The sequence below is a fragment of the Mustela erminea genome, chromosome 5 (genome assembly GCF_009829155.1).
Source record: "Mustela erminea isolate mMusErm1 chromosome 5, mMusErm1.Pri, whole genome shotgun sequence".
NCBI lineage: Eukaryota > Metazoa > Chordata > Mammalia > Carnivora > Mustelidae > Mustela > Mustela erminea.
The window spans coordinates 2758836-2770637 of NC_045618.1; the positions used below are offsets into that span (position 1 = coordinate 2758836).

General features: G+C 54.3%; 1 long non-coding RNA gene across 1 annotated transcript; it reads right to left on the reverse strand.

Moving 5' to 3' along the window:
• Window positions 1–4935: 4935 nt before the first annotated feature.
• LOC116590321 lies at window positions 4936–8769 on the reverse strand. Its single transcript, XR_004285548.1, has 3 exons — window positions 8241–8769; window positions 7141–7253; window positions 4936–5639 (listed from the first exon to the last, which is right to left on the reverse strand). It is a non-coding gene; the product is annotated as an uncharacterized LOC116590321 (long non-coding RNA).
• Between the last annotated feature and the right edge of the window lie 3033 nt (window positions 8770–11802).

An 11802-nucleotide genomic window follows, 5' to 3' on the forward strand; every position in this document is an offset into this window, starting at 1 on the left:
GATGCAAGGTCGGGAAGCCCACAGCCCAGGGCACCAGTCCTACTCTGCTCGAAGCACATCTCCCTCCCTCCGGCCCCCAAAGCTCCATGTGTCTCCGAAAGTCTCCAACACTGAGTAGCAAGGGTGCTAGGCATTGCTGATTTCCTTCCTTTTCAAAAGAAAATTTCAAGACATCCTCAGAAACAAAAGAAAAAAAAAACAAGAGGGGTTTTAGACATGGTCCCAATCCCATGGTTAGGAAAAGTATCGAAGAGACAAGAACATAAGGATAAAATTCTGACCATTGAGTGTCCATCAGTCCTAGCGAGAGGAGAAAAAGCAGGTGTGCCCATGGAGATCAGCAGATAGGCTGCCAGGAGTGCTCACGATGGGGTCGGGCCCCGACATCCATTCCTAGATGCTGCTACTGAGCCTAAAGCCTCCAGTCTCTCCCTGCCCAGGCCCCACACGTCCACATGGACGTAGCCACAGAGAGTCCATGTGAATGCTGGGAATGACTAGGGAGTTCCCCAAAAATCCAGGGAAAGGGAGCCAAAGGGAGCCAAGGAGAAAGATACCCAGCCATCACTCATCCCTCGTGGAGGTCGGTCCAGCCCAGGGAGGCAGTACAAAGACCCAGGGGGAGCCCCGCTACTGACCTTGACTCAGAAAGTCAACAGGAGCCCAGAGCTGAGGGCAGCAAGAGAATCTTTACCCCACGGAGCCTCACTCGCTGTTCCGCAAACAGTTTTCTGTAACACACGCTCTCTCGAGACCATCTCTGTCCGTAAACACACTTCTACTATAGCATGCTGAAGGGCACGCTGCGGTACGACAAGGCATATTTTATCTCATCAGTCCCCTAATCCCAGAACTCAGGGATTTTTCTCTAGTTTTTCACTACAAGACACAGCGCTGCACAGAGTCTCATGAAGATACCTTTGTCCACTGGTCTGTTTCCTTAGGACAAACTCCAGACGGAAATGCTCGATAGGCACACCGGTGTTAATTTTAAATTAATGGTTAATTTTAAAGACTGCTAAATGGCTACATTCCTTTCCAGAAAAGGTGTAGCATCTTTCAGTCCTAGCGGGAATACAGGAGAAAGTCTGTTTCTCCCTATTCTCACCAAACAGGACTTAGCATTACAGAATGCTTGGTGGAACCTTTCAGGAATTAGTAGGCACATATCTTTGATTCATTAATCCCTCCTCTCGGAAACTACCTGCAGGAAACATTCCCTCGGGAACAGTTCTATGAACGAAGACACACGACAGAGGGCAGAACCGCAAGCGGGGCAGGCTATGGGGCCTTTGAGCCGAGGCTAAGTGGTAACCCCACTCGGTCTCACGGGCCTGTCCGTCCGTTCCCTGGCATCAGTATCTTAGGACCATCACTCATAGGACAGACATCCTAACACCCTCCCCGCCCCAAATAGCTGTGTTTCCCTGGAATCCCCCAGAAACTCCTTGCCCACAGCTGCTTTCCCGGGACAACCACGCTTGGCTCTTTGGACCCCACTATCCCTTAACCCGCTCAGCAGACCTGATCGCTGGAGACTTGGCTTTCTGAGAAGCAATTTTGAACAGCTCATACCATGGCTCAAAGCCAAAAGAGATTCTGAAGTCACGTTGCAGGCCACCCGGCATGGGGCTCTCCTGTCCCCTAACTCTTACCCTGGTCCTCTGTCCTCTGTCCTCAAGGCCAACATCTCACAAGGGGGCATCTGGCTTGTGCACGAAACCGCACCTGTGAACGACCTCTGCCCGGCTCTGTCCCCTGCTGCCTCCCTCTGTCTGGGGAAAGACTTGGGATACTCAGAGAACACGAGGATCTGACAGGGAGAGGAAAGGGGAGACATGATGAAACCAGAGATCCAGCTCTGGGTGGAACTGGCCTCTCTTTCTTTGGTTCCAAAAGTGATCTTTGCCTGCTCAGCCCCATTTCAGATTTCACCTCCTCATTCTGTCCAGTATTCCAACAACTAGGAACCCCTGTAGAATGGCTCACAGAGGTGCTACTTCCCAGGGGGGTAAGGTCCCCAAGAATGAAGTCAATGGTTCCATCAGCTTTCTGTCGCTCAAACCCTCGGCTGCTAACACGTCCACTGGGGACCACGTGTGTGCTAGGAGAAGGTCAAGAGCTACTGTGTGGCCTGGGGGAGGCCCAGGTGGGTACCATGCAGGGCAGAGGCAGGGTAAGGTTAAGCCTCAGGGACGGAGAGAAGGAGCCCCAGAAACAAAAAAGTGCACAGACAGGACCCCGGGGTTGCCAGACTCCAGAGTCCGTGGTCCTAGTGCTACCACAGCCTGGAAGGACCTCAGAGCCGTGCTGACAATGGGGGCCCTGGGACTCTGCTGTCGCTGTCCCCAGCGTTAGCCTCAGACCAGAAGAGCCCACATCGCAGGAAGCTAAGGCAACTAAGCTTGCAGGGACCCCAAGGTTCTGCACTGGGAATGTGTAAATGCGTGTTTTCCCAAAGAGGATCCCCTCAAGTATGAGCTTCACACCCCACAAAACTTGACCCACCTCAACTGAACAAAGGCATCTCCATTCCATCTTCGAAACCACCTCTGATGGGACTGTCTTTGCGACGAGGGACAGAGGAGCCTGAGCAAATATGGACAGGGCTTTGGAGACAGGGTGCCCCAGGGAGGCACCCCGGGTGCCTGACTTCTGAGCGACCAGTGTGCAAACTCGGCCTAAAAGGCTTCCGTCATAAACCCCTTCCTTCCTAACGGGGGTGCGGCCGGGACGACTTCCCACCTTCCTTCAGGACTTCCAACAGACTCAGCACCCCATCTGTAGAACCCGTGCTGCCGATGACCTCCCTCCAAGCCACACGCCCACAGGACCAGAAGCTTCAGAAGAGTCAACCAGGCCACGGGAAGAGGGCCAGGGGACGCGGAGGGATAGATCAGAAGACACATCTAACGAGCTGGAGGCTGGAGTCGCCTCCATGTTGCAGACACAGGGACGGATCGCGGGTGACCGAAGCTTCATCCAAAAATAAGGTGGAAAGAGTGACTGGTTTGGGGAAAATATTCAGGAACGGACTAGACTAGACGTGGGGGCATGTGGGAGGACTGACCCGGGTGGAAGGTGGTACCGTGCACTGACGCGGGAAGTGCTGGAGGAGGACCCGGTTTGGGGGGTGCTGGGAGGAGGGGAAGGCGGAGTCAGCGCTGGACATTTTGACTGTGTGGGACTTCGGTGTGCACTGGGAGGAAGAGCCTGCTGGGTGAGGGGCCCAGCACAGCGTAAGGCTGGGGACAGCAGCCAGGGTGGGGAAGCCCCCTTCAAGGCCTCCTGAAGAGCTCAAATAGGGACACGCAGGGTGGGAGCAGCCCTGGGGCTCCAGCTACCGGAGGGGCGAGGGGTCCCAGGCCACAGGGGAATTGCCGCAGACCAGGTGAGCAAAAGCATGATGCTCCTTTCCCCCCGCCTTCTGTCCTGTCCTGACCCTGGAGACCAGAAGAAAAGGCGGCCCCCTCCCAGCCCCACCTCCTTCAGGCCAAGGCCAGGCCAGTGTCAGGTCAAGGGATGGGCTCGCAGGTGGAGAGGGGGAGAGACGTCTTAATCCGGGCCAGAGGTTTTTTCACATTTACAGGTGACTGGAAGGTTTCCCGATCTTCCCGAGAGGACATCAATGACCTGAGAGGAACGCACAGCTGAAGCTGGGATTTTCGTCTTTTTAAGGCGGTTTCAGGAACCCGCTGAGTTCAGACCACACAATGAACCGTTACGCCATTATAAATGTTTATGGCGGACAATTTTAGAAAACAACTTGTCTACAGAAAGATGGAAATAAAAATCAGGCAGGATCCCACCACCAAAGAAAGAGTATTATTGATGTTTTGGGGAATAACACTCCAGTCTCTAAGGTAGCTCTTGTTACCTGTAATCCTGACGTCATTCGAACTCGCAGAGAAGTCGCGACTCTCTGCTCTCACCGTCTTCCGCCTCCGCACGATGCAGACAGGTGTAGGCGGAATTGCTGTTATAATGCTAAATGTATCCGTGTGATGGTGAAAGGTAAAATACTGATTGTTAACAACATACTTCTGCATTACAGACAGATGTTGATTTTCTGAACAATTTGCAGTAAGCTGGAGGTTCCCTTACCCTGGAGCATTTCCGTGTCTGTTTCCCGAGAGAACCACAGTACAACCCCAACGCCAATATCTACCAAAATCCAGCGCACAGTCCATATTCGGTGACATCAACTGTCCCAATGCTGTTCCTCACAGCACTCACTTTCCCGACTCAGCGGCCTGGCCAGTGGCCTAGGCACTTTTAAAGAAGGCCAGGCATGCTACACGCTGTCCTGCAGTGGGGGTAGGTGATGCTTCCTGCTGGTTCAGCGTATGGATACCCCAGGCAGGGTGTGTGTTCCCAGTACATCCCAACAGGATGCAAAGGAATTGGGCGCATCCCACTCTCCATGATGTTAACACCCCTGTAGGTCAGGTGTTGTTTAGGAAAACTGGAATTACACTGGATATGCTGTTTTATAAAGTGCTTTTTCACCAACCTATTACAAATGTTTGCTATGTTTTCAATCTTCTTAGACAGCAAGCACCCTTGTAATAGGTACATAGTTTCCCATTCTATGCACATCGTATTTACTTATTATAATTCCTACTTTGTGCTAAATTTCAACATTTTTCCAATTTTTTGCTAATTTTATTGCCATTTTAATAATTCTTTATACACATCAAAGATTATCTCCTGAAGACAAATCCCTAGAACTGAAAATAGCAGTCAAGAGTCATACATATTTTTAAGGCTAAAAGATGCCATTAAAAGGGCCTTGTTCTTGGGCGCCTGGGTGGCTCAGTGGGTTGGGCGGCTGCCTTCAGCTGAGGTCATGATCCTGGGGTCCTGGGATCGAGCTCTGAATCAGGTTCTCTGCTCAACAGGGAACCTGCTTCCCCCTCTCTCTGTCTGCCTCTCTGCCTACTTGTGCTCTCTGTCTGTCAAATAAATACATAAAATCTTTTAAAGAAAGGGGGGGGGGGCTTGTCCTCAGAAGCATTTACACTCCCCATCACAGCACAGCAAAGTGTCCTCCTAATCATCGCTCTCCCTACAGCATTTCCAACAGAGGGCTTCGTCATTTTCCAAAACCCTTTCTTGCTCTAGTTTCTCTTTCTTTAGTTAGAAAATCTGAACCTTTTCCCGTTTATTTTGGGCCATGTGTGCAACTTTCTTCAGCTTCCTAATCACACCCTTTGCTAGTTTTTCTGCTGAGTTTTCATCTTTTGTCATAATACATAATTCTCGTTGTTACTGTTGTATGAATGATTTGTAAATTCGATTTTGGGTTCTTGTTTTTTTTTTCCCCTTAGCGTGTGTTTTTCTAAACTTCCAAACAGCATTTCCATTACTCTATTTGCAAACAGAGTACATTTGTACTCGTATTCATAATTTCTTTTACACATGTGTAAACGTAGTTGTAAGTCACCGTTCTGCTGGGGATGAGTGTGTGGTGTATGTCTTCTGGGTAAAAAGCAGGGCCTGGAAGCATTATGGTCCGTGGTTAAGATCATCAGCTTCGGGGTCAGGCCAACCTGGTGTTGCAGAGTCCCCGTCTACTCGGGGTGACTCTGGATGGGTCTCTCATTTTCTCACGTATAAACGAGGAGGTAACAGCAGGGCTTGGGTGAAGATGACAGAGACAGTGTGTGAAATGTCCGGTCCCCGGCGCTCAGAGAATGTGGGGCTTTGTGGTTATGGGTTTGCTGTAACCCAGCCTCCCGAGAACCGACCCCAAGGCTCGGACTGTCCAGGACAGTGTAGGAAGACAGTGAGCTGCTTCTGGGACGAGGAACAGGGCTCAGAGAGAGGTTCAAGGGAGGATGAGTTCAGAGCCTGTTCTTCCTCTGACCTTGGCCGCCCCAAACCCTTCCAGGCTCAAGGTCAGAGCATCGGACAGGACAAGCAGCTGTCTCTCAGGGCTCACTTTTCTATGCTGCACAGAGGTCTGTCCCTTGGTGACGTCCACTAGCTACTTACGGTCCGTGGGTGTACATCCCCTGGCCACTGGCTTGGCGTCTTAACCTGAGTCAGTAAGTCCTTGCGTGCCCCCGAGGGAATGACGGACTAGGGAAACACTGAGCCAAGCGCCCGCACATGGTAGAGGTACACAGCCCACGCAAGCCGCTTCCTTTCCTCCTCCTCCCGCCCTCCTCAGAAGCACGAGCTGGCAGCCCAGTGCCCACTGTGGTTCTGCTCATTCCTTCTCTCTCCTCCTCTACAAAATGATGGTTTGGGGGATAACTTGCCCTCAAAAGGCCTTTTCCCAACTCAAACGTTCTGGAATTCTATCATATGGGATTTTGCATAATTGCCTACCCCTGAAAGCTCACACTCTTGACATATCCGTACACCTACAGGAACCAACACAGGAGACAGCAGGTGCCCGAGGAAGGAATGTCCCAGGGTGTCCAGAAGGGCCTCCGACCCTCTACCTCTCAGCACCTGACTTGCTTCCCAGGCTAAGCTCCCCCCTGGCTAGGTGCCCCGGCCGAAGCTCCAATCCCTCCCTGCCCCCTGCACATCCCGCGTCTCGCTTGGCTCCACGAGTGAACTCCTCGGCAGACCCCAGCAGCGCGTCATCGGAAGAGGGGCTGAAGTGTTTGCAGCCTCACGAGGCAGATTAAAGGAAACAACATGAGACCTTCACGGACAATGGCACATTCACCACCACCAACAGTGCCATCGCCAAGACAAATACGGAACGTGTCAGAACTTGGGAAACAGCCCAGGAACGGCCCACGCTTAGAATGGGAGCAATTCAGTCCCGTGGTCCAGCAGAGGAAAAAACCCCAAGTTTCTAATTACCTAGCCACAATCCTGTCTTCTGATGTAAAAGAGAGGAAATAGCCAAGCTCTCTCCTAGTCAGAGACTCGCTCAAGAGTCAGGAGCAAAACCTTGTGCCCAGACCATGGGGGACCGCCGGCCGGGGGAGCCCCAGCCCCTTTCGCAGGGTTGTCGGCAGCAGTGCCCTCCTCAAGACGTAGGCCCCCCACCCCTTGGGAGTCCTTTCCCACACGGATCTGTTGCGGGAGGGAGGAGTTCAAGAAGATCAAGTCACAATCCCTGCCCATGTGGCAATAAACGAACTCGCCGCCCAGCCACCGCCGGGCATCTCCTACCTGCTCGCCCATTCCTCCGCCGCTCTGTGCCTCCAGCAGCTCTGACCCGTCCTGACGTCCTCCAAGTGTCCCCTGTGGCCTCGAGGTCAGCGAAGAGCTCGTCCGCTACTAGGCTGCAACAGCAGAAATCAAGCTTCGGTCCTGAGATTTTTAAGGACCCGCTAATGTCCCATCTCTAGAATTTGTCAGAAGCTTCAACATGGACAGTGTGGCCTGAAAGGACACTTCCTTCCTGAGAATGGCATTTCTGCCGGGGGACGCTGTTTCCCTTAGCCTTGCTCTGAGCTGCAGGTGTGCCCCGCTGAGCGGAAGGATTTGCCCCACTGCCCGGAAGGGACAAAACTCCGGTATTTCCTGTCCACATACTCCTCACCCCCTGACCACACTCACACAAACGCACGTGCCCTGCTCCCAGGCTGCCCGGGGTTTACTCGCCGCTCCTTTTATTTTCAGGACACATAGGCGAGAGTGTGGGACAGAGACCGTGGGGCACGGGCAAGAGCCAAGGAGAAGAAATCTGGGAATGGGAGTGAGGGATCCTCTCCTGCTGGGGTGGCCTGCCTCTCAGTAATGCCACTGACACTTGATGGGAGCGTTCATTTGACTTTGGTCCTATCTCGACAATGACAAATTCTAAATAAATAGATAAAAATAACAAGCTTATCAGAAAGCTTAAAAAGAAAAAAAAAAAAGTATTGCCAGATGGTGGCTGTGCTATCTCCCCCTCCCACAGCCTAACCACACAAGCCCCATCCCTGGCCTGGTCCCCTCCCCTCTGCTGGGCCATCCCTGGGCTGCTCTCTAGTGGCTCCTTAGTGTCTCTCCTGACAAAACACCATCTGATCTTGCAGAGGGGAAACTGATCACCTGAACTGAGGTGGAAAATGACGGAGTCTGTGTGCAAAGAAAAGAGACTTGAAAGAGGGGGGAGAGGGGTTGGGAGTCCAGAGCTGGATCTAGAGCCGGAGGAACCCATGGACACACGGGTACTCCAGAATGAACGGGGCATGGGAGAGCCAGGAAGAGCAGAGCTCACGGGAGAGGGGATGAGGGGCTGTGGGGTGCTCCTCTGACCACCTGTGAAGGGCCCCAGTAACGACCTGGACAGAGATGTCGAAGCGTGATCCCTGTCCTCCAAGATCCTTGTCTCTTGTTCACGCCCCCCATCACCAGCCAGGGGATGTCAACCCCGCGAGGTCCTGGTGAGCTGCACATCTGAGCTCCTGCCCCATCTCAGCACCCCGGGGCCATCGTCTCTCCGGAGTGACCCCGAGTTGGGTGGGCTGGGGCTGACGGAGGTCTTGTGAACCCCCACGGGCTGCTGGAACTCGATGCCACAGACAGGGCAGGGCGGGTTGGCGGCACAGCGAGCCCCGCGGGACTCTGGCGTCCAGGTGTCTGGGACCCCACATGGGGACCCTCCCCACGAGCTCCCTGGGGTCTCTGTTAGAAGCGCGCTAACCCCATCCCCAGGAGCTCCACCTTGGGGACCCCATCTCCGCCCAAGGGCATCCAGCTGGGACAGGAACTCGGTTTCGACCTCGGAATCCGGGCTCCACGGCCCGCTGACCACTGCCCGCAGGTGGGCCAGCCTCGGGTCCCCCCGGGCGCGTGCAGGCGGGAGCAACAGCGACGGCAGCAGGAAGACGGGCGCTGGCCTAACGGCTCTGCGCGCCCCGCGGCCCCGCGCTGCCCGCCCCGCGCACCGGGCACGACGCCCCTTCTCCAGATGGGTTGCGCCGGGCCCAGGCAGCTCGAGGGCCCCAAGCCCCACCAGCCCGCAAGGGGCCACGTCAGGATCCGGCCGCGGAACGCTCACCCCAGCAGCCAGGTCTAGTCATTCCCACGCGGGAACACAGCCGCCCCGCAACCGCGCCCGGCAGCGACAGAGGAGGGCGCCCAGGTTCCCCGCGGTGCAAGCCCCCTTCACAGGCCGAGCTTACGTCACCGCTGATTGGTGGAGCTGGAACAAGAGTCCCTTCTTCTTGGCTTCCCATTGGCTGGTTTGTCGCCGCACCCGCATCTTCCGGACCCTTCCCGATAGGCTGGCCCAAGGCTTAAGAGCTCTGGTTGGATAGGCAGGGGGCGGGGCTGTGGTGCCAGACACGCCCACCTGTGGGGGCCGCGGCACCCGGGAGCGTTGGCAGCAGCACGCTGGGAGGTTTGTCCTGGACTTTTCCAGGGGCTGCGCTCGAAGTCCTGCGTCTCGGGAGACGCCTCGGCCCATTGGTCACCCAAGCGGGGCCTGAACTTGAGCCGTCCCTGCCCTTACCTGGGGCCACTTGGTGAGAAACCAAGGGGCAGCGCAGCCTGCAGCTGTCCAGCTCGGAGCACGCGGCCTGGTCCCTCCCAGGCTGGCCAGCAGGTGCTTGCACCCATCCGTGGGCACGTGGAGTCCCTGGAGGCTTGTGGGGCACGCCAATCCCCAGGCCCCACCCAGCTCACTGAATCCATAACCCTGGGGCTGGGCCCGCTCTGCGTCTTACCAAGTCCTCAGGCTGATTCTGGAGATTTAAGAATCTCCAGCACCGAACCTTTCTTCCCAGGTCCAGCATGCGGCCGGCAGTCGCTGGAATGACCTATCCTGCCCAAGCTCTGAGCGTCCAGAGAGCGTGGCCCAGCTGGAGAGCATGGAGGTGGGGAGCTCATTTTCCAAAGGACAAGTGTCCGTAATGGTCACCCTCCAGGTAGAGTGGAGAGCATTGGGGCAACCCTGCAAAGGTGTAGGGGAGGTGGTTGACACCAGATGGAGAGGAGGGAGGAGAAGCAGGCAGAGGGCGGAGACTATTTCTAGAGCTGTGTGGCAGCCCAGCCAGGCGGGCCCCTGCCTGGTTCACTCGGTGCTTCTAGAGCTCCCAAAGCAGCCGTCTTCAGGAACAGTATCACCAGAACAAATTGACCACCGGGAAAAATTCCTGAAAGCCGTTTGCCCAAACAGAGCAATGTTTAATTTCTAATGAGCCATTTTCGATGAGATCCTCAGTCCGACTGCTGCCTCATCAGTCACCTACACCCACGCAGGCCTTCTGCTCCAGCCAGCGGCTGCACACAACTGATTTTATGGCCTTGATAACCTGGGTGTCCTACCCCACTGCCACAGTAAGATAGGAGCCTTAGGACAGTGGTCAGCCTGGCGGGCCCCACCCTGGGTGGTTTTGCCCTTCCGGGAACAGTTGACAATATCCAGAGAAACGTTTTTGGCTGGCACAACTGGGGAGCCTACTGGCATCTAGTGGGTAGAGACCATGATGATGGTAAATATCCTGTTGTGCATAGGATGGGGGCCCCCTCCCCAACAAAAGTTATCTGCACACACCAGCACGCGCGCACACACACACAGCACTCCTCACCTACAGTCCAAACTCTTCCGATGATCTCGAGCTGTGCACACCCTGGGCCCACCTGCCATTCTGCTTTTGTCCCCGTCTCCCTCCAGTCTCTGAGCTGCAGTCCCTGTCCCAGGGACTCCCAAGCCGGACTCTGACCCAAAACGTCCTGGAGGACTGGTTCAAACACGGGTTCCTGGACTCCAGCCCCAGTGTTTGATTCTGTAGTTCTGGACCTGGGCTGCAGAATTTGCATTTGTCCTGGTGACGCTGTTCATCTGGGGACCACACTCCGAGAACCACTATCCTACACCAAACTCTCTTCACCTCTGATCCTGTCCCCAGGCTGCTGCTTCTGCCCCCGTGCACCCCTCGCGTCCGCCTCTAATGCCAGGTCCTCCACCAAGCCCTCTCTGATGCCCAAGTGGAAAGAATGTTTCCGCCACGGCCGGCCGCTCTCAGCGCTGTGGGTCTCTCTGTGGCCGCTTAGTTTCTTTTTCCATCGACAGCTATTTTAAATACATGCCTTCCAGTCAAGCATGCTTGAAAGTCCTTGGAAGAGAGTGTAATCAAAGAGATTATTTACAAAGATGTGGGCAGGATTAAAGGAAACTAACAAGGATAGTGACAACCCCCAGGGTTACAATTGCTAGAAGCCATGAATACTGCGAGGGACAAGGTGAAGTCGTTACTGGAACCAGGAGCAATCGGAAGAGGGTCACTTGACGGGAACTATGGCCTTGGGAAGAGGAGCACACGGCTGCCATCCCTGCACTGAAGTCCCAGACAGGAGAGCCCAGGTGAGAATCACCTCCTGGATCCATGAGAAGCCCAGGCCTTGCGTAACGTAGTTAGTCACTAACAAATATTTGGCAAATGAATCTTTCATCATTAGCTGGTGAGCACGTCTGGGGATTAATTTTCAGACATTTTATGGAATTCAGCGGCTCAATGAAGTTTCAGAGAATATTCTAAGAATGTTCATAGCTCCGCAGGAAAACCAGCCAGCGGAGGCCCCCGTGATATGGCTGGGAAAACCAGCTCTTTGCGTTTCCCAGCTCCGTCCACCACTTTCTCACTTTTATGTCACTGTGCCTTCAAGACAGAGAATAGAAAGGAGGGATGTATCAGATGTGTGTGGAGGACCGAGACATTTCTCAGGCTTGCAGGCAAAGAAGACACAAAGGAACAAAATTAACAGCAGAGACACCAATCTTTTATAAGTGAAATATAATCAAACCAATGTAAAGGGAGAAAATTGTGAAACATTTACTTATTTATTTAGAGGAAGAGAGACTGTGCAGGCATGGGGAGAGGCAGGGGGAGAGAATCTCAC